We start from the raw sequence: 24,084 nt of genomic DNA, 5'->3' as shown, positions 1-24,084 counted from the left end.
ATCCTGGAGGAATAAAAGGTATATCCTAATAAAATCTGTACATAAATGTACATAGCAACTTTTCTTGTAATAGCAAAAACTGGAGAAAAATCCAAGTGTCCATCAATGGGTGAACGACTGGACATATTATGGCACATTCATGTAATGAAATACATGAAGTGAAGTTAATAAATATTGATAAATTATTGATACACACAACAATCTCAGTGAATCTCCAAAGAATCATGGTGAGTTAAAAAAAATCCAATCACGAAATGTCATAAACTGAATGTTTCTATTTATATAACATTCTTAAAGTGTCAAAACTATAGAGAATGTTAATGATTACCAAGAGTCAGGCCTGGGATGGGGAAAGCATTTTGTATCTGCAGTGTATCAGTGTCAGCATCCTGCTTGTGATGTTTTAGTATCATTTTGCAAGTTGTTGGAGGAAGTTGGGAAAATGATGCATGGCGCACACACACACACACACACACACACACACACACACACATATGCATGCTAAGTCACTTCAGTTGAGTTCAATTCTTTGCAACCCTGTGGACTGCAGCCTGCCGAGCTCCTCTGCCCATGGGATTCTCCAGGTAAGAATACTGGAGTGAGTTGTCATTCCCTCTTCCAGGGGATCTTCCCAACCCAGGGATCAAACCCACATCTTTTATGTCTCCTGCATTGTCAGGTGGGTTCTTTACCATTAGCGCCACCTGGGAAGTCTATATACATATAATTTCTTACAACAGCATGCAAATTTACAAGTCTTTCAAAATAAAATTTAAGCAATTGTATATATTCAACTAGACAGCTTTTTCTTTCTTTCTTTTTTTTTTTTAACATTTTAGAGGCATTATGATCTTCTTTATTTCCTTACATCTCCCCATATTCAGAATCTTATGAATGCCTTACTGACATCAACCAGTGCTGCTCCAAGGATAAATTTCTCAGTTAGTGAAATATGTTGGTTTTCTAGATTCTATTTGGTGCTTCAGCAACTATACTACTAAGAAATAATTTTGAAACACATCTTTTTATAAATACAACTTTTAGAAAACCAAATAAATTTGTAACAAATTTATCTCTGTATAGAATGGGTCTAAATAAACTATTTTGTAACATGAACTCATTAAACAACATGGCATTTTTGCCCACAGTCATTTAGCGTCTGACTTCCAGGTCTTCGATTCTCTATGGCTCCAATAATAATTAAACTCTGTATTAGAAGCTAAACTGAGCAGTTTACCATACATTAATAAAAATATAACAGTAATGATAGAATTAAGGGTGGACAACTGTGTAATTATCTTTGAATTGTTTACACCAAACAGAGATAAAAATGTTATATTCATTGCTTTCCTGCATTAATTGCTCAGTCGTGTCCGACTCTTTGCCATCCCGCAGATTGTAGCCTGTCAGGCTTCTTTGTTCATGGAATTCTCCAGTCAAGAATACTGGAATGGGTTGCCATTCCCTTCTCCAGAGGAACTCCAGAGATCGAACCCTGGTCTCCTGCATTGCAGGCAGATTCTTTACTGTTTAAGCTACAGAGAAGTCAATAATGGCTATCTCTTAATTATCTTATAAGTTGTATAAATGCTTGTAGTGTCTTTTCAAATTAATAGAGTAACATATAAAATGTTTTCAAGTCTTTACTGCAGTAAAACTAAAGATTAAAAATAATCTTGATTTAAAGGATTTCTCTATATTGATGTTTTCTGGATTTGAACTCCATGCAAACTACCTGGTTAAGATGGTATCTGAGGTCTTGGCTTATCATTTTCCAAATTCCTACTAAAACACTTTAAAATTTGTGTGGAGGAGATGAAAGACCCTTACAGCAAAACAAAGCAGCAGACAATTTATAAACTCCCCTTATATGCATGGCATATTTAACTTAAAATCATATCAACAACCAGTGCTGACAAAATCACCACTACTCAGAAGTACACACAATGAACACTTACTTTTTCATTGCTCTTTTCACCAGCATTCTACCTCTAAGTTCAGAAATCAGGGCGTGTTCCATTCAGTAAACCAGAAAATAAGATAAGTACATTTTTGTTGCATATGTACTTGTTCTTAAAATAGTTTACTACTCCCTTCATATGCAAAATTACAAATCCTCCTACAACAAGGACAGAAGTACGTTTCCAAAAAGCAGTACTTAGTTGAGGAATCTTGGACGGAGAGGAATGTTAATTGGATTTGTTGAAACTGGCTTTCTGGAAATGGCTCCAAATTTTTCAAGACTGCTAAGGGTGGACATGATGATGCCTCAGACCTTCAACTCCATGAGGATTTAGCAAAGGTATTAGTCACTGGCAACCCACTCCAGTATTTTTGCCTGGAAAATCCCATGGACAGAGGAGACTGGCAGGCTCCAGTCCATGGGGTTGCAAGAATCGGACACGACTTAGCGTCTAAACCACCACCACTACCGTTGGAAACTGGTCCTCCCCTAATCTCTATGTCAGAAGGATAAACACTCAATATCAAAGCAGAAGTTCCCTCTCATCTGTTTGCAGACTCTTTAAAGGTAATAAAAGGACTTAAAACACAATTATGGAAATATCCACATAAACAAAAGTAAGGTAAGCAAACACAGTCGTATAATAGATTTCATCAGTATCGACTGAAAAAACAAGCACTAGTTTCATAGCTAGATCACAGGAAGCTAGATCATGTGAGGAGCATTTGTGCAGCAGGATGCAGATAGGATAAAGGTGACAGGATTGACCAGTCTAAGGTTGACACTGGTCTGGTCAATGTAGTTACCTTTTTATACGTGCTTGCCAGGTGGCTCAGATGGTAAAGAATCAGCCTGCAATGTGGGAGAACTGGGTTCCATCCCTGGTTGAGGAGACCCCCTGGAAGAGGGCCTGGCCACCCACTCCAGTGTTCTTGCCTGGAGAATCCCCAGGGACAGAGAAGCCTGGCGGGCTACAGTCCGCGGGGTCACTCAGAGCAGGACACGACTGAGCGAGCAACTGAGCACACCGCACAAGGAAGGATAGTGTGAAAGGCACTCACACAGCTTATCCAGACTGGGTACATGCAAGAGAGCAGGAGCAGAGAAAGAAAAGTCAGGAATGAGAATTGAGGTGGAGTAACAGACAGACTGAAGACACCGAAAGCTTTCCAAGTAAAAATTAAGTGTAAGAACTATAATGAAAAAAGGTAAATCTGATTCAGAACAGCTGCAAACCAGAATATAGGTTTAAAATATCAACAGTATACAAATAATAGCACACGATGAAGGGAAATTCCAATCAAAATCTCAATATAGTTTCAAAAATCTCAAAATGACTCTAAAACTTACAAAGAAAACTACAAGGAAAAATTCTGAAGTAAAAATTGCTCCATATTTTTAACATATCACATCATGGTATATTCAGCACCTCTTGACATTTAGTGAAAAGTGATATAGATTTTTATCATGAAAGAAGACATCCTAGTCCAATAAGGCACATCTCAAATTTGGTATAACTTTATATGTGTTAAAGAGGTTATACATACTTTCATGAGGTCATAAATTATGATAACCTCAGAAAGTAATAGCAATTCATATATTTTGATTACTGTCAATTATTTAAAGTATAAATGCTTTTGTGATAAACACATATTTCCTTCTTCCACATTATTCTGTTTTCAACTCAATCTGAGTATTTGGTTCAAAGACATAAAGACTAAGGAAATATTCTACAGAGTCATAAAGCAGCATTGTTTCCTACTGTGACTTAGGAGGGTGAGCCTTACAAATGGGAAAAACTGTATCAGGGAGGAAGACAGAGACACAGGCAAGGGTAATTTAATCCTTACCACAGGGAGAGTTGAAGACTACCTGAATAACGCCCCAGTAGAAGACAAACAAATAATTACACAAAGACACAGACACACAAAATGCAGTAATATACAAGTATTGAAAAAAAAAAATGGAGTGATCTTTTTGATTAGTTTCTTTTTAAAAGTACATATAACTGTTTTGTTTAGCCTCCCTGACTATTTCTTGGGCTTCACAATTGGCTCAGTGGTAAAGAATCCTCCTCCCTATGCAGGAGCCATAGGAGATGTGGGTTCATTTCCCTGGAGTAGGAAATAGCAACCCACTCTGGTATTCTTGCCAGGATAATCCCATGGACAGAGGAGCCTGGTGGACTATAGTCCAAGGGGTCGCTAAGAGTTAGACACGACTGAGCTCCCACAGTTATTTCTCATGGCTTACTATATTTTTATTTACTGATTCCTTTAACTTCATAAGTTTTAAATATACCTAAAACAAAAACACTTAACTTAAAGAATTACCATAAATGACCCATATAATAACTCTTCAAGTCAAGAACTAGAATTTAGCAGCACATCAAAAACCCACGTTGTTTTACTTTGACATCATAGCTCTCTCACTTCCTTAAGGCAATCATTATCTTAACTTTTTTAGAAGTTGTTTTTTGGAACTTAATCATTGTGTTCATACCTATACACTATAGTTTAAAGTTCTATTTATAAACTGGGAATTGGAAATATTCAGGATATTCTGGTGTATCTGGCCTCTTTCACTCAACATGATGTCTTAAATTTCAGTGTTTTGCAGGAAGCAATATTTTATTCACTTCTATTGCCTAATGGCATTTTTGTATGAATATACCATAATTTCTTCACGCATTACACATTGATGAATATTTTGGTTATTTCCTGGTTTCGTACTTTAAATACAATTCTACCCAAAAATTTAAGTACACATATTTTGGGGCACACATATACATATTTCTGTTGTGTGTATATATACACCAAAGACCAGAAATATAAATATGTGAAATGTATGGCTCCTACTTTAATAGGTATAAGTTCATTCCCAAAATGATTGCATCCATAGAAATGCCCACCAGCACATAATACTTCAGTCTTTTTCATAGTGAATATTCTGTATGCTGCATAGAGGCAGCTATTTCATTTTAGTTTTAGTTTGTTTTCCTCTGATTATAATGATTCTGAGCATCTATTTTATAACAACTTTCTGTTTGTTTGCCTTATGAAATATCTCTTTTAATCTCTTTTTTCTACATTGCTATGTATCTTTTTATCTTACTGATTTGTAGATGATTCTTCATAGATTGTATGATCTCATTGTTAGAATATACATCTTTACCACTTTTGTCACTTGTTTTTACTATTTTAAAATTGTACTTTGATAAACAGGAGTTTGCAATTTTAATGCATTAGATTGCATCACTTTTCTATTGAGTTTACAGCTTTTGTATCTCGTTGAAAAAATTCTTGAGAAGAGGAGTGGAGGAAAGAAGAATTGAGAGTTTGGAATGAGTACTAATATACATGGAATGGATAAACAAAAACTACTGAATAGTACAGGGAACTGTACTCAATATCATGTGATCAAACATAATGGAAAAGAATATATAACTGAAAAAATTTGTTGTCCAGCAGAAATTAACACATTGTATATCAACTATACTTTAACAAAATATTTTTAAAAATGAAATTATGTTCTACTCCCAAAATCATGAAGATATAATCTTATATTATCTTCCAAAATTATTATTGTGCTACTTTTCATAGTAATAACCATAAAGCATCTAAAATTCACTTTATTTATGTGGTGAAGAATGGGCCAAGTTTTATTTTACCCTATACTTTTGCAAATGTGCTAGCACCAATGATTGTCTTCTCCTTAATATTCCTCTGTAGCATCTTTATCATAAACCAAATTTCAATATGTTGGAAAATATAATCTTGGAAAAATAGCAGTTTTGTCTTAATTAATGTAGCATTTTAATTAAAACTTTAATTTTGATACAGTTGAGTATTCACATGCAGTTATAAAAATAATAAAGCTACCATATACCTTCATTTACCCAGTTACATCTGAAGTAACAACTTTCAAAACTATATTACAGTATCACAATCAGGAAACTTACATTGATATATTGAAGATGACATTTTTGTTACCACAAGGATTCCTGCTCTTGTCTACCTCAGCCACAAATACCTTCCCTTCTCCACCACATTTCTACCACCCAGTGAGTATTAATGTTCTCCATTTCTAAATCTTTCATATTTCAAAGTGCCATATAAATGGGATAACTCAATATATGCTCTTTGGGGATTGCCTTTTTTCCCTGAATATATCTTTCCACGACTTCATTAAGGCATGTATAAGTGAGGTATTCATTTTATTGCTAGGTAGTATTCCATGATAGGGCTTCCCTGGAGACTCAGGAGTAAAGAATCCACCGGCCAATGCAGGAGACATTGGTCCAATCTCTGGGTTGGGAAGATACCCCGGAGAAGGAAATGTCAACCCACTCCAATAATCTTGCCTGGGAAATCCCATAGACAGGGGAGACTGGTGGGCTATAGTTCATGGAGTCACAGAAGAATTGGACACAATTGAGCAACAAAACAAAAAGAGTTCCAAGATTTGATATACAACAGCTTCTTTGATCATTCACCTTTTGAGTGAATTCTGAAGCCTCCAGTTTTAAAGTATTATTTAAAAAAAATCTAAAGTGAATATCCTTATATAGGCTTTTATGTAAACAAAATTTTTTATTTCTCTGAGATAAATATTCAAATATTCAACTGTTTGGTCATGTAGTAGTTGAATGTTTAATTGCAAAGAAACTTCCAAACTTTTCCAGAATGTGTGTTCAATTTCACAGTTTCACTAGCAATGCATGAGCGATCTGGCATTTTTCATATCGTCATCAGTATTGATGCTATTTTTTTATTTTAGATTTTTTTTTTTTTACTGTTGATTTTTGAGAGTTCTTAATATATCCTAAATACTATTTCTTTGTCAGATAAGTGGTTTGAAAATATGTTCTCTCAGTTTGTGACTTGTATTTTTATCCTCTTAGTGGTATTTTAATTTAATCAGGTCTGATTTATCCTTTCTTTCCTTTTAGGAATCATAGTTTTAGTGCCAGGTCTGTGAGCTCTTTTTCCTAGCTCTAGATCCTGAAGATTTTCTCTAATTTTTCTTTTCTTTTTTTTTTTTTTTTTGGAGTGAAAGCTTACAAATTCAGTTTTGTGTGTAGGTCCATGATTCTCCTAAGAAATGTTGTCAGTAGAATATGGATATACAAATAAGGACATATTTTGGAGAATCAATTCCTTCCATTACAATGGCTGGATAGTCCAAAATCTGTGTGGTGGCCCAACACCTTGGAGACTCAGGACAAAGCTGACATTGCAATTCAAGTCTGAAGACATCTGCTGCAGAATCCCCCCTTGCTCAGAGTGGGTCAATCTTTTATTCAATTTAGATCTTCAACTGATTAAATGCAACTGGCTTACATTGTGGAAATCAGTCTGCTTTACTCAACTTCTATGTAACTTCTCATCCCCAGAATATTTGGTGAAATATCAAATATTTGAGCACCATGGTCCTGTCAAGTTGACACACAAAATTAAACATCACAGAACTGCCTCATTTTGAGATAATTTCTGTATAGAGTACAGGTTACAGGGCAAAATTCTTTTCTTTCCCATGTGGTTATCCAATTAGTCCAGCACCATTTGGTGAAAAGGCTATCTTTCATCCTTTCAATTGTTTTTTTTGTTTGTTTGTTTGTTTGCCTTTTATCTTTGTACAAAACCAACTGGACGTTTTACTTGTGTCTTCTGGGTTCTTTTTTCTACCCTATTGATCTTAGTCTCTCTGCAATTACACACAGTCTTAACCAGTGAAGCCATATGATAAGTGATAAAATCAAGTAGAGTGATTCTCTATTGGTATTTAGAAAGAAAAAAAAAAAAACCTATTCCAGCCACTTTGCTTTCTATATAAATCATAGAATAATCCTCTGCCTATGTTAAAAAAAAAAAAAAACTTTAATAAAGGTTGCAATAAACTGTAACAACAGTCTTTTCTATGTTGATTCTTCAAATCCATGATCACAGTATGACTCTCCATTTATTAATGGCTTTTATTTTTTCATCTACTTTTTATAACTTTCTCCATGCCAATCCTCTACATGTTTTATTATTGTCTTTCACAATCTGTGGAATGGTTTTAAATTGTATTGTGATTCTAATTTTTGTTTTTATATCCTCAAAGTTAGTATACAGAAATATGGTTGATTATTGAGTTTTTGTTTTTTTGTTTTTTTTGTATTCTGAACTCTTTGCACATGTGTATTAGTTCTAAGATTTTTTTTACTTGAGATGTTGTTATGGGCTGAAATGTGACTTTCTCTCAATTCATATTTTGAAGTCCTAACTTCAGGTGCCTCAGAATGTGACTGTATTTAAAGATAGAGCCTTTAAATTGGGGGGATTAAGGTAAAAATGTGGTCATTAGAATATGCCCTAATCCTATGTTACCAATGTCCTTGTAAGAAGAGAGCAGAACACAGGTACACAGTTGGATTATTTGAGCAAACAGCCATCAACAAGACAAGAAAAGAGGCCTTAGAAGAAACTTACCCTGCTTGGACATCTAGCCTCCAGAATCATGAGGAAATAAATGTCTGGTGTTTTAGCCACCTAGTCTGTAGCGCTTTGTTATAGAAGCAGAAGTAACCTAATTCAGATGTTTTAGAATTTTCTACATATACAATCGTGCATTTGCAAACAGAAGGAAAAACAGTGACATTTTTTATATCCTCCTTTTTAATCTGTCAGTTATTTCTTAGTCTTGCCTTTATTAAGTGGCTGAAAGTTCTAGCATTATCTTGAAGAATAGCATTGTGAGTGGATATCTCACCTCATTCCCAATCTAACAGGGAAAGCATTTAATCTTTTACTGCCTTTTTTTTTTTGTATTTTTAAAGAAATATTTTATATACAGCTTGTTGATCTTCTATAAAGTTTTCTATATCTGAGAGTTCTGACACTCACTTTCATTTTGTTGGATTCTGAAGGTGTCTTTTATTTTTTTCTGCCTGCCTCTCACTCTAAAATAGGCTGAACAGAGGTTCTAATATTCCATAAGGGTGATTGGTTTCTCAAATGCTTGGTAAGGAATTCACAAGGTTCTCCTACTAAGAATTATAATTGCCTTCACTTTTCTCTCCCTCTGTACAGGTAACAATTAATTCAAGTAAAATTTATTTAAATAATTATTACAACACATATTAAAATCAATTAGCATGCCTCTCACTCCAAAGATGGTAATACTTGACTGAGAAATTCTTCAATCTGATAGAGAGTAGTTTGGTAGATTCCTGGTTTTCCTGTCATTTATTATAGTGTATTTTTGCTATTATTCATCATGAGAAAAGCAGTGTCATTCTGAAAAAGCTAAAAGAAGCTATACCATAGAATAAATGAAGTCACCTATCTCTACTAGAATATACCAACCTGCTTTTCCCTATGGTAGTGATGCAATTGAATAGTTAACTGTGTTTTTCAACTAAAGGCTTATTCCAATATGTTTTGTGACACTGGATTAGAAAATGTCCCTGACTTCTTCTGTTACTTCTGAGTGTGGGTCATAAACATCTGCTCAAATACAGAATTGTTGATATACACTGGCTTTCTGCTATGCTTGTGCATGTGTGAAAAATACAAGAAAGAATTGCAAAAAAATAAAGTGAGGCTCTGAGGGATTTTTTTTCCTCTTTCTAATGTTTCTGCTAATGTTGTAATATCAATTTGATCAAAAGAGAATATCTACTGCCAAACAAGTAAGTTCTAATTCATATATTGGTTTATTCAACAGAGTCCAACAAAGAAATATATGAACAAATATTATATGCCCAGTACTCTGTAGGCTGCTGGATACACTGTAATGAGTCAAAAAACTGTAAGTAATCAAAGAGTGTAAAAAAATACAAATTGGGATAAGTGCTATTTATTTAAAATCAAGTTTATTGAAGTAATAGACACAAGATAAAATTCACACTTTTACACATTTGGTTCTATGACTTTTGACAAATTCATAGCTATACAACCACTCCCATATGGTACTATAGTAGTATATAGACACTATTTTAAGTGATAATTCATTTGCACTGCTTGGTTTGCTTGCAAACATTTCTCTAACAACTTATTATATTTAACAATAATTTCTACTAGGTCCTCTCTAGTTGTTGTAGTTTTATGGCAGATAACATCATTCTATGTTTGGAGAAGATGCTCTTACAAATATCAGTGCTGAGATGCCAATTCAAGAGAAGATTAAAAGACCCTGCTATTGGCCACGTAAGAATTCATGCAGTCAAGTAACAACTGCTTTGCTTTTGAGATCATCTCTGAATTGCATATAGGGAGGAAGAATTTATGTCTTTCTAACACTTATACCTGGTATACTATGTCATATAGTTTTTGTGCATTAAATTAAATACATATAATCAGAGTATTATCTGACTAGAAGTGTAACTTTTACCTCATCAATATGATCCACTGGATGGCCTATATTTCTGAATTATTTGCTTAAAATTAGATTCACTCCCATTGGATGCTTTTGAAACAGGTTCTCTAAAGTTTTGTTAAATCAAAGCTACAAATTTAGTGTCTATTTGTAAGTCTAGTACTAAAAGTTCTTAACCAAGTTGATAATTTTGTTTTGTATATTCTGCTTTGTGTGGTGTCAAGAAACGAGGACTTGGTTAAGACGGAAAAACCTTCTGGTTTTATATAGTCTTAGTAATTATAAGCATCTTTATTCTTTACAGGGATTGACTTTAATACTTGGAATACATTCATCTTATCTAAGAAGAAAACTAGTATGTAAGAATAAGAAAAAAAAGTCTTTGCCTGTTTACAGTTGAAATCTAGGTATGAACTTCTTGGATTCCAAATTTGTGCTTTTTCCTGCTTTATGTCCTACAGAATCTAAGTTCATGTTGGGTGAATTCTAGCCGATAACTTACAGCCCTGCCCTTAAGTTAAGGTTGATTTTAAGTCTTTTGTCTTAATAGTTCTGGATGCTATTCCATACACACACACACACACACACACACACACACACACACAGTGTGTGTGTGTATATATATGTACTATACATAACATTTATCATATATACCAAAACCACTTTAACTTTAAAAAATATATTATTTATTTGGCTAAGATCATGATAGCTGGTCCCATCACTTCATGGCAAATAGATGGAGAAACAATGGAAACAGTGACAGACTTTATTTTCTTGGGCTCCAAAATCACTGTGGATAGTGACTACAGCCATGAAATTAAAAGACATTTACTCCTTCGAAGAAAAGCAAGGACAACCTAGACAGCATATTAAAAAGCAGAGACATTATTTTGCCTACAAAGGTCCATATAGTTAAAGCTATGTTTTTTCCAGTAATCATGTATGGATGTAAGAGAGTGTTGGACAATAAAAAAGGCTGAGCACCAAAGAACAAATGCCTTTGAAGTGTGGGCTGAAGACTCTTGAGAGTCCCTTGGACAGCAAGGAGATCAAACCAGTCAATCCTAAAGGAAACTGACCCTGAATATTCATTGAAGAACTGATGCTGAAGCTGAAGCTCCAATACTTTGGTCACCTGATAGGAAGAGCTGACTAATTGGAAAAGACCCTGATGCTGGAAAAGATTGAAGGCAGGAGGAGAATGGGACAAGAGAGGATGAGATGGTTGTATGGCATCACTGTTTCAGTGGCCATAAATTTGAGCAAACTCAGGGAGATAGTGAAGGACAGGGAGATCTGGCTTGCTGTAGTCCATGGCATCACAAAGTTTTGGACACGACCGAGTGACTGAACAAAAACAACCAGGACTTAGTTGCCTCATGGAGGAGCTAATTACCTGACCAGGGATCAAATCTAGACCCCCTGCATTGGGAGTGCAGTCTTAGCCCCTGAACCACAGGGGAAGTCACCACGTTCACTTTTTTATCTTGTCTTTTACTGTTAAATGTGGTATTAATGGTAGCTTTCTATTTGTTTTTAAATGTTGCATATGAAGTTTATGAAATTCCACTCTATTCCTATGTTGAGAGTTTTTATAATTCTTGCATTTTGTCAAATGATTTTCCTGCAACATTTTATTAATTGATGTGATTTTTAATCTCGTTGATATGTTGGATTAGACCTATTTACTTTCAAATGGCTAATCAGTCTCATAACCTTGAAGAAAAAGGCATTGGTCATTGTATATAATTGTTTTATGTAGTGTTGGATTTGATTTTCTAAGTTCATGAAGGATATTGGTCTTTGGTTTTCTTTTCTGGGGTACTTCTGGTAATATTAGCTTTTAAAAAATTAGGTGGGAATGTTTCTTCCTCTACTTTTGAAAATATTGTGTAAAACTGGCATTAATTCTTCTTTAAATATTTAAATTCTTCAATTAGATAATTTTGGCCTAGCTATGTCTTTCATGGGAAATCTTCATTACAAAAGTAATTCTTTAATGTTTATAGAACTAGGCATGTTGTCTCTTCTAACAAAAATGAGTTTTGGTACTTTGTTCTCATGAAATTGATCCATATACTCTAAAATTTCAAATTTGAGCATAAAGTTGCTTGCATATTAACTTTATTAAGACTACAGGATCTGTGCTGGATTCCCTTATTTCATTCCAAAAAAAAGCTTGATGATTTTTCCCTCTCTTTTAATCTTTATTAGTCTTGCTAAAGATTTATGGGTTGTATTTTTTTCTAGTTTCTCTAGGAAAATTCAATGATCTGTTTTTGACATTCCCTCTTTTCTAATGTAAGCATTCTTTTTTTTTTTTCAGTTTCAGAAAGGTGGAATTTAATATAGTCACTGTTTATTTCATGAAAACTGAAGTTATGCTGAGGGCTGAGCAGCACTGGCATTGAAAAAAATATAATAATCATAAAGTCTGTGTCTGAATCTCTCTTTTCCGAGCTGAAAGGGGAGGTGGTATTGTACCAGCTGGACTAGGCTCCAGCTCTAGGCCTCCTGGCTTATTCAACACGCCTCCCTACCTAAAGAAAGGGCCACAGCTTCTTTGTTTTTTAAAAATTCTACCAGTGCACGCCCCAGCCCTGCTCCCAAGTGTGGGAGTGGGCGTGAGGGCAGAAGATGGGGAAAGAAAAAGAAGGCAGGCATTGATACCGAATCACTTCACTCTCACCTATGATGCCCTTTGCCCAAACCAGAAGAAAGCAAAAGGGGAAAGGGCTGCAGGGTACATTATTTATTTTCACTTGAACATGGAAAGAAGTGTCACACTCCCCCTTCCCCTTTTCAGGGGGAGTGTATTTTAATCAGCAACCGCTTCTCCATCCAGAGAGAGAGAGAGAGTGAGTGTGTGTGTGTGTGTGTGTGTGTGTGTGTGTACACACACACCACAGTTGGGACAGTGACTAGGCTGACCTAGTCCTCTTACCTATTGTTCCTTTGAAGAGGGTTTGACAGAGAGGGAAAAGGAAGGAGCCACACCAGCCAGAGGTTTCAAGCCATGGAATGGAGGAAGCGAGGCAGAGAGGAGCAGCACCAGAGGCCAGGAGAGAGTGGAAAGGGCCACAGCTTCTTTGTTTTTTAAAAATTCTATAATTTGGGAGAGGGTGGTGATTAATTTCCAAAATACACTTCAGAGTCCCACCTTCCACACAGCTCCCTACTGACAGCCCTTTGGTTTCTCAGACAGAGCTTAAGAGCCCTCATAAAGCCAGAAGTACTGATAACCCCTCAATGCACCCAAAAGCAGTGATGACTTCAATCCCTTACAAAGACTATGGTCTGCAGCCTTTGCTTCTCCCTACACATTTGTCTTATGGCTCAGAGGCAAGATGACTGTAGAGACACATGAGGGGGTGAGTGGAAAAGGGGAAGCCCAGGCACATGGGTGCAGGGAGGGGTGGGGGACACCCCTCCATTTTTCTTTTGTCTTTCCCTTTAAAAAAAAAAAAAAAAACAAAGGCAGGGGTGTGATTGGTTGGAAGGGTAGAGAACAAACCCCAGCACAGCATGTAAGCTCCAGAGGTGGGTGGTGAGAAGTCCCCAGAGAAGTGAGAGGGAAAAGGTCAGGGCTTGAAGCATCAAGTTCCTCAGGAGTTTCTGCCGGCCCAGCTCATAGTCCTCCTCATCCACGTTCACCAGCAGCTTGATGGCCTCGTGGCCCACAGCCTGCTTGAGGGAGTCTGTGATAAAGACACCTTTAAGCGCCTCTAGTAACGAGCCATTGATGTAGTCGCGCCAGAATTCATCGAGGTAGGTGAGCTCAGAGAACTTGATGTCACAGATGATGGAGCCCAGGTCCCGGGACTTGAGGATGGTGTTGGCCTGGTTAAAGCGCTCAAACTGGCGCTCAAGTGGGTCCTGCTTGTTAGAAAAGACGTTGCCCTGCAGAGCAGTCTCCTGCTGGCAGGATTCAGCCCGAACCCGCAGTCTGATGTCGCATGTCTGCTTTTCCTTGGGATCTGGTGTTTTCGCTGGCTCCCAAGTGTGGCTCTCCCTCGAGCTGGCCGCTTGCTACACGTCTGAGGGCCCGAAGTAGGGCAGCACACCACAGGATAGCGGGGAGGCACTGTTTTAGGGGGGTGGGGAGGCCTCGGTTCTGGGTCGCTGAGGGCTCTGGGTGTCACATAGCGAACTGATGTCTCCTCCAGGTATTTGTCTACAAGATCAGGGCACACAGCCCGTCTCCGCTTGAGAGTGACGTAGGGCATCAGGTCGTGGCGGGTGATGATGCGCAGCAGCTGCAGCACCTGGCGGAAGTTGCTCTCCTCACAGCGGTCCTGGCGCTCCAGCGCCAGTAAGACGTCACGTCCGTTCCGGATGAGGCCACGCTCGTGGTCGTCGATGACGTCGACAAAGAGGAAGGAGAAAACGCACACGTCCCCTCCCTGTGCGTCAGGTGGGTGCCCACGATGTCGAACATGCGGTGCAGGCTGTAGAGCCCGTGCGCCTGCTCACCGTGCACTTCGGGCCACACCTGGCTTGCCCTCCGCTTCAGGCCCGCCATGCTGGGGGCTCAGGCACACAGTGCTTCCCAGAATCCCCGCTCAGCAGCCACAGTCCCCACTGTACTCTGCAGGAAACTTAATTGCCCGGGTCTCTTCTCTCGGCTCAGATTCGGCACCGCCATGTTGGATCCATCCGCGTCGTGCCCCCGGGCCTGTCTCACGACGCCGCATCCGGGCTCCAGCCCTAATGTAAGCATTCTGTGTGATAAATTTTCCTCCCAATACTGCTTTAGCTACATCTGATGTATTTTGTATTTTGATTTTTTCATTCACTTTTATGTGTTTTTCAATGTTCTCTCTAACTTCCTCTTTGATGCATGACTGCTTAGAAGGATATTTCTTAATCTCCAAGATTCTGAAGATTTTCTTATTTTTCTGTTACTGATTTTAAATTTGATTATATTTCGGTGAAAAAGCACACCCTGCATAACTGTGAGTATTGTACATTTGTTAAGTGTTAGTACATTTGAGAGTTGTGGGTTAGTAATTTTGAGTATTTTATATTTCAAGGTAATTCATTATTGCTTCCTGAAACACTATTACGACAATTGCTTCAAAGTCTACCTCAGATCATCCCAGCATTTAATAGATTTCTGTGCTGACATCTGTTAATTGTCTTTTTCTCATTCTTTCATTTTGTATGGTTTTTGATATGATAAGTAATTTTTAATTGTATCCTAGACATTCAGGCTATCTTATAAGAATTTGGAATCTCTGTTGAGATGTAGCATGTGGGTCATGTGTATGTGTGAGCTTATGAGTTTCTCTCTGGGCCCCACAAACAGCATCTCAAATGTAGAACACTGACTTAGTTCCATCTCTTCTCCTCCAATTGAGATGGTAAGACCAGTACTTTTCTGGATCCCAGTGTCACAAGGGAGGGTAAATCATAGGAAGTACTCAACTGATTTGTTGCTCTAATGTGGTACCAGAAGCTTAGCTACCCTTTGTATCCTTCTGACTCCCCAAAACGACAAGTGCCCCCATCCACCACATCAATCTCATTAATGCAGGTTGGAGGTCAGGCACATCTTCATTTTGGGCCCTGCTCCCATGAAGGAAGCTTGGAAGCTGAATGTTGATTATCTCACTATTGTCCACCTCATTATGTTTGATTTAAAACAGATTGGGTTAGGTTCTTAGCTTCCTTTATGGCCCTGCTAAACTCAAGGGTTGAAGGAGAGGACAGAGAAACAGCACCCATTGTTTTGTGTTGCCTTCTTTAGTCATTGCTGTCAGCAGGAGGTAGACATTCAGCTTCATGGAGTCTCAGTGACATGAAGGATAGAATTGGGTGGGATATTGGAATGTTTTCTAGTCCTGACTTGCAGCACCTTGTTCAGTGTTGCTGATGCCATGTATGCTGAGGCTCTTATCCATAAGAACTGGATGACATTCAGTGGGCTGGGAGGGGTGTAGGGAATCCTCATGGCAATTAGAGTGAGCTTACTCTTCCTGAGGCGAGTCTCCTTGTAACTAATTGGAGCTGGAAGTCCAGCTTGAGACTGGATTCTGCTAATACTTTCCTTCTGGGATAATCAGAGAGCCATCTGCTTCCTTCACATTTAGGTGGAAAATCAACTTCTTGCTAGACCCACCAACGTTGTCCCAGGCAGACAACTGGTGCACTTCCTGTTTCCACTGGATAGGAGTTGGAAGATCAGCTGTCTACTCTCTAGCTGACACCACCTGCAGGACAGAGCACCACTGACTGCTTCCTTCAGGATGGGGTGGAATGGCAGGTGGGGAGTTGGTGTGTACAGAAAGCAAATTAGCCAAGATGGCACAGTCAGGCTCTCTTACCCCACTGCCTCTCGCTCGTGCCTCATGTTTTGTAAATAATGATTGTATAACAGCTGAGATGACTTATAGCACCACACATGTGCATCACAAGGCACTCGCTTGGTCACAGGCTACTGTGTATGGTACGCCTGTATGAGCTCCACCTAGAAAAGTGGCAGTGTTACTGCTGCATCATGGCTGTGTCCACTGTGTCAGCCAGGAGAGGAGAGAATATAGTGTTTCTGCTGCTATGGCCGCTGCACCAGCTGGGAGAGAATGCTGTTACGGCTGCTGTGCCAGCCAGGAGAGATGTTGTGTTCGTTAGGTTATGGTATGGCTGCTGCTCCAGCCAGGAGACAATAAACAGGCCTGCAGTTCCTCTGGCTCCTCATCTTCTTCCAGCCTCTTAGTTTGTGCCTTGCCCACCCTGGATTCAGCAAACAGTGTGAACAGCAAGAGAATTGGCACTGGGAACAGGATCAGTGACACATGGTGCTAAGTCAGTTTCCCACAAGGTTTCTCTGAAACCTTTGAGAGGGGTAGTTCTTCCATTGGTGATTGAATAAAAGATGGCTGGCATTGCCATAAAAATTTTGTCATCAGGCCATTCTTTTCCTCACCCTTTGGTTCAATGATCAGGCTTTTTTTTAGTCTTCCAGTCTGTTCCTGCTGGAGAGTCCAGAAGCCTCTGGAGAAACTTCTCAGGATATATTAGAGGAACAAGAACATAAATCTTCAAGGTTCAAGATCCCTAGATAGCTCTCTTCCTTCTTTCCATGATTCAGAGACTTGTGTCTTTATTGTCTTACCTCCAGGGCCCTTTAGCTGTAGGGGAGAACCTAAGAAGAATGGAATTACCACATCTCGGCAGAACTAGAAGTCTTAAATGTAGTGTTTGAAATAAATTTGGTATATTGTAGCTACTTCTACATTTTTGTCTTTTTAACAGAGTTTGTCTATTCTTTTCCCTTTGATTTTTCCATGTAAGCTTCAAAATTAGCTAGTCCAATTTTTGAAAAACTATTCATTTGGAATTTCAACTATTTGTCACTAATCTGGATTAATGTGGAGAAAATTAACTTGAGTTTCCTAATCCATGTAAATATAATGTTTTCTATGTATTGCCTTTTTCAGTATATGCCAATACTATATTGTAGCTTATTACATACAGATCTTTTACATATTTTATTATATCTGTTTCAAAATATTTAATTTGCTGCTATTATAAATAACTTCTTTAAAAAGCATTAATTCTTTTTTACTCATTTACTGAATTGCAATTGACTTATTTTACTGACACTCCATATAACAAAATTGCTATAATTTTTATTCATTCTAATAATTTATTTCAGTAGTTTATTTTTGGATGTTATTGATATACAGTTACATCATCCACCATCAGTGACAATTTTGTATTATCCTTTTTGCTATTTTTGATTGCTTTATTTTCTTATTCAGACATCTAAAACAATTCTGACTAGAAGTGGTTATATTAATTACCCTGAATTTTTTTCCCAGTTTAAAGAAAAGACATTTAATAGTTCCTCTTTAACTTTTAAGAATACTCTTTTGTTTAACATAAACAGTATTGTCTTATTTTTATTTGTAAGTTAAAGTATTATAACAGTAATACTGTCTTAGTGTTCATTTACCTAAAAACATACTTCTGTCTTCCTAAAATATAAAAGTATACTGGAATTATAATTCAAACATTGCAAAATGTTTCTGCTTTCTGTATATGCTGCTCTAATTTATTATAGCATTGTTATTTTTTACATGAAAATATTGTAAATGTGATTCTCCTTAAATGTACTTAAGCATCATGAGTTTTTATCATGATATTTAGAAATGTCATGGATGTATGTTATTATGGCTGTTTTGTTTCAAACACTGTGTCCATAAGTTAGTTTACCTTCTTGAATCAAAGTCTTTATTCAACTAGCTGAAATTTCTTTCAGATGATCAATACTTTCCCATATTCTCTTCTTTCTTACCAAAACCTTATTTACTCGTTATTGGATCATTTGGATTTAGTGTTTTGTTTTTTTTTTAATATTATTTCTCAGTTCTTTCGTAGTTTTCCTCTTTCAATCTGAGAAAATAATAAAGGTTGGCCTTATATCACTTTTAATCTTTTTATCTACATGAACAATTCCAGAAATAAGCATTTACTCTGACTTTTTTTTTTTTTTTTTTTAACCTGGGGTTCTAGAGACTCATCACATTTCTGGTGATTATTTTTCCCTCAAGAGGTCTTGTTTCATCTCTGTGGTTGATTCATCATATATTTTACCAACTCTTGGTAATTTTTTTTCAAGATCTTCTCAAATCCCTTAACATTGTAAAAGGCTGCCAGAATCCTCAGTCTCAGCTGGTAGCATGCTGCTCTATGGTTTCTGTAAACTAAAGTCACAGCATGTACCTCTGCAGCTTGACAAGTTGTCCATGCATCCACATCCTAATTAGAGTCACATGGCCAAAACCAAGACTTCTCCATGTTTCTGGATAAAAATGATTTGAAGGCAGGGGAGAAAGGCTGGGATTGGGCAAGAAATTTGTCTTTAGTGTGATGACATAGAAGGCTGATCCTGCTTCTGCTTATCACATCTCCTCAAAAATCTCATGTTTGGTATTTCAAAGGGTTTTCTTTCCAATTACTCAGTCCAGACATTAAAAAAATAAATAAATAAATTTGTGCTGTAAATGGCAATTACCAGTCATTTCTGATTTTATTCCCCCTCATATGAAGAACAGCTAACAACTATTCAAGAATAAGTCACCACTGAGAATCTTAAAGAAGGATGAGACAAAAGCAACGCATGCACCACAGAGACAAAAATGTTACTAGAAAGTCAGAGAATCTGTTACATATTGACTCCATTTTCCCTTCCCCAGGACAGCACAGAACCATGTGGAAAGGTCACCCCTGAGCCCCCAGTTGGAAAAGAGACCCCAGGGAAGCAGCACACCAGCTTTGTGGATCACTCTGCATAAGCCCCTATTTCTGACCTTGCACTGCAAGAATTGCTGGGGACTCTGCAAGGCTCAGTTACTAGGAAACTGATTGTGACAGAAAAGTGGTGAGGGGCTTTCAAAAGTGTCATAGTAATCTCAACACACTGATTTCACACCTGCAGTGCCCAAGTATTAATCCTAACCAGAAGCTTTGTTCATCTGCAGAACCAAGTAAGGAGTGGATTCTGATCATGGAGCTAGGAGGGGTACAGATCTGCTTTGCTGGGTCCTCAAATAAGTAATTATGCTGGCCCTAAAACCCAGTTAGCCTATGCCTAGGCAAGGAGCTGAATCATAGCCCCATCTGCTCCGGAGAATGCCTCCCAGACCAATCTGACCAGAGCTGACAACAACTCCTGGTTGAGTGTGGGCCCAGAGATGCTTGAGCTAAGAAATGGGCTTGTTTAGTCATTCAGTTATGTCCAACTCTTTGTAACACTTTGAACTGTAGCCTGCCAGACTCCTCTGTCCATGGGATTTTTTTCAGGCAAGAATACTGAAGTGGGTTGCCATTTTCTCCTCCAGGGGATCTTCCTAACCCAAGGACTGAACCTGTATCACTGCATTCCAGGCAGATTCTTTGAGTCATTTCACTGAGTCATTGGGGGAGCCAAGAGAAGGGCCAACAGAGTCAATAGTTTGAAGATTAAAGCAAGCAACCCTATTTGGCCAAGGAAGTTGGGATGCAGGTCAGCTCGAATTAATACAAGAAGACTTACCAGCTTTAGAGCTGTTTCTGCTGTTGCTGAGCAGGGACTCTAATTCTTAGTCCCACTCATCACTGAATATTGCCTTTAGCCTATCTCATAAAGGAACCTAACCAGAGTACATGGATTCTGTTTGTCCCAACAGCCCTTCATACAGTGACATTCGAACACATAATACAACCTGTGTCTCCTCCATCTTCAGAACATAAGCAGTGGCTTCACCTAACCAGAGAACTGAGTAGACACTTAGGCCTGATCTGGGCCTCCAAATAATAAGCCATGCAGACTGTAGGTCATATCCTACAGTCCCATCAGGGAAGGATTCATTTACACCCTGTCTCCTACTGAGTATAGCATCCAGTCCTAACCATCTACTAAGAATCCAGACATCATAAAGCCTCGCTTTGGTAGGAAACCAAGCTGGCAATTCCACCCAACTATTCTCATCCATTGGTTCAAGCTTCAACCCCACTGGTCCCCATTCTCAGAGCTTTATCAGTTGCCTGATTCAGAATTATACCTAATCGCAGTCCCCAACTGCCCAAATGCATGACCAGATTACAACTCAGAAACCCAAACTGAGCTTACTGAGGCAGAGCAGTCTCTGCTGAAGCAACCCTCTGGAAGTCTGAAAGAGGACCCTGATTACTCAAATACACAGACACCAACAGGAGAAATCAAGTCAGGAAAAATAAATGTGACAACGTGAAAATAAATCTGATAAAACTGACCTTAAAGAAATGAAAATCTACAAACACACAAAGATTCAGAATAATTTTTAAAGGAGTTCAGTGAATTAAAAGACAGACAACAAAATGAAATTAAGAAAACAACAATATATGAATAAAATAAGTTTGATAAGAAAACAGCAATACCACCACCAATAAAAACAGAATCCCTAAAGGCAAAAAATATAATAACTGAACTAAAGAATTTAAAAGAAAGCTCCAAAAGTAGAGTCTACCATAAAGAAAAAGAAGACAGAATGTTAGAAATTGCCTATTCAGAAGATGGAAAATGGGGAAAAAAAGGAAAACAATTAAGAAAGCTAATGGGGATTGTGAGACACAAGGAAGAGAAAAGATGTTCACCTTATGGAGATTCCAAATGGGGAAAGAGAAAGATAAAGGACAGAAAATAGTTTTAAAGCCATAATGGCTGAACTCTTCCTGAATATGGGGACACAAATGGACCTCGAAAAGTATGAGGGCCAAAGAACCCAAATAAGTTGACCCTGAACAAGGCTACACTGAGACACGTTATACTTACCAAACTTCAAGACAAAGAATTTTGAAAGCAGCAAAATAAAAGTCAGCATTGACATGTTTTCATTGTTGTTCAGTTGCTAAGTAGTGTTTGATTCTTTGAAACTCCAGGGACTGCAACCTGTCAGGCTTCCCTATCCCTCACTGTCTCCTGGATTTGCTCAAACTCATACACATTGAGTCAGTGATGCCATCCAACCATCTCAAGTGTCTCTCCCTTCTCCTCCTGCCCTCAATCTTTACAACATCAGGGTCTTTTTCAGTTAGTTGGCTCATCACATCAGGTGGCCAAAGTATTGGAGCTTCAACTTTAGCACCAGTCCTTCCAATGAATGTTCCACATTGATTTCCTTTAGGATTGACTGGTTTAATTTCCTTGCTGTAAAAGGGACTACCAAGAGCCTTCTTCAGCACTACAATTCAAAAGAATCAATTCTTCAGTGTTCAGCCTTCTTTATTGTTCAACTCTCACATCTGTACATGACTACTGGAAAAAACATAGTTTTGACTGTATGGATCTTTGTCAGCATGTGATATCTCTGCTTTTTATTATGCTATCTAGGTCTGTCATTGCTTTCCTTCCAAGAAGCTTGTGTTTTATTAATTTCTTGGCTGTAGTCACCACCCAGTGATTTTGGAGCCCAACAAAATAAAATCTGTCTCTCTTTCCACTTTTACCCCTTCTGTTTGCCATCAAGTGATGACACCAGACGCCATGATCTTAGTTTTTGAATATTGAGTCAGCGTTTCCATTCTCCTCTTTCACCCTCATCAAGAGACTTTTTAGTTACTCTTCACCCTCTTCCATTAGAGTAGTATCATCTGTGTATCTGAGGTTGTTGATATTTCTCCTGGTAAATTTGATTCCAGCCTGTGAATCACCCAGCCCAGCATTTCACATGATGTACTTTGCATATAAGTCAAATAAGCAGTGTTATGTTATACAGCCTTGATGTATTCCTTTGGCAATTTTGAACCAGTCCTTTTTCCCATGTCTGGTTCTAATTGTTGCTCCTTGACTTGCATACAGTTTTCTGACAGGCAAGTAAGGTGGTCTTGTAATCCCATCTCTTTAAGAATTTTTCACAGTTTTTGTGATCCACACAAAGGCTTTAGCATAGTCAATAAAGCAGAAATAGATGTTCTTTTTTTCTTCTGGAATTATCTAGCTTTATCTATGATTCAGTAGATGTTGGCAATTTGATATCTTGTTCCTCTGCCTTTTCTAAAAATAGCTTTTACATCTGCAAGTTCTTGGTTCTCAGACTGCAGAAGCCTAGCTTAGAGGATTTTGAGCATAATCTTGCTATTAATAGCATGTGAAGTGAGCACAATTGTATGGTAGTTTGAACATTCTTTGGCCTTGCCCTTCTTTGGGATTGGAATGAAGAGTGACCTTTTCCAGTCCTGTGATGACTTCTGAGTTTTCCAAATTTGCTGACATATTCTGTGCAATACTTTAACAATATCATCTTTTAGGATTTCAAATAGCTCATGGAATGGTGATGGAATTCCATCACCTCCTCTAGCTTTGTTCATAGTAATCCCTTCTAAGTGCCACTTGACTTCACACTCCAGGATGTCTGGTTCTAGGTGAGTGACCACACCATAGTGGTTATCTGAGGCATTCAGATCTTTTTTGTATAGTTTTGTGTATTCTTTTAAATTCTTCTTTATCTTTTCTGCTTCTATTAAGTCCTTGTCATTTTTGTCCTTTATCATGCCCATCCTTACATGAAATGTTCCCTTGATATTTCCAGTTTTCTTCAAGACATCTCTAGTCTTTCCCATCCTATTGTTTTTCTCTATTTCTTTTCATTGATCACTTCAGAATTGTTTTTTTATCTCACCTTGCTTTTTCTCTGAAACTCTGCATTCAGATGAAGGGATTCATTACCACCAGACATTCCTTATAAGAAATCTAAAAGGGATTCTTAAAAGAACACTAATTAACATCATAAAAAATGTGACATCAATCTCACTGATAATGGTAAGTTCATAGTCATAACATCTGCAATATAATATTAGTGGTACATAACTCACAATTCTATATTAGACCTTAAAAAACAAATGTAGTAAAAAAAGATAATAAATATGATAAACTGTTATCAGTAACATGGTATAAAAATAGGTAAATTATGGCAGCAATAATCTAAATAATGAGGGGGTGGAGAAGTATAAGTGTAAAATATATAAATCTGATTTATACTAAATTGTCTTCAGCTTAAAATTGTGTGATATAATTTTAAGATATTTCATGTAAGCCTCATGATAATAGTAAGAGAAAATTTTGTAGTAATAATGAAAATGAACATAATAAAGAAGTCAAAACATGCTGACATCAAAAGACCTCCAAGATGAAAAGAGAGAAGAAGAAAAGAAAAAAAAAATATATATCTAGAAAATAACCAGGAGACAGTAAACAGAAAGACAATTAAAGGGCATATCTTTCAGTAACTACTTTAAAT

General features: G+C 37.5%; 1 pseudogene; it reads right to left on the bottom strand.

The window, feature by feature from the left end:
* Positions 1–13,186: 13,186 nt before the first annotated feature.
* On the bottom strand, positions 13,187–14,976 carry LOC122438045 (annotated as a pseudogene).
* Positions 14,977–24,084: the final 9,108 nt, after the last annotated feature.

The sequence above is a fragment of the Cervus canadensis genome, chromosome 3 (assembly GCF_019320065.1).
Source record: "Cervus canadensis isolate Bull #8, Minnesota chromosome 3, ASM1932006v1, whole genome shotgun sequence".
NCBI classification, from domain to species: Eukaryota; Metazoa; Chordata; class Mammalia; order Artiodactyla; family Cervidae; genus Cervus; species Cervus canadensis.
This window is presented reverse-complemented; position numbering and strand designations above follow the sequence as displayed.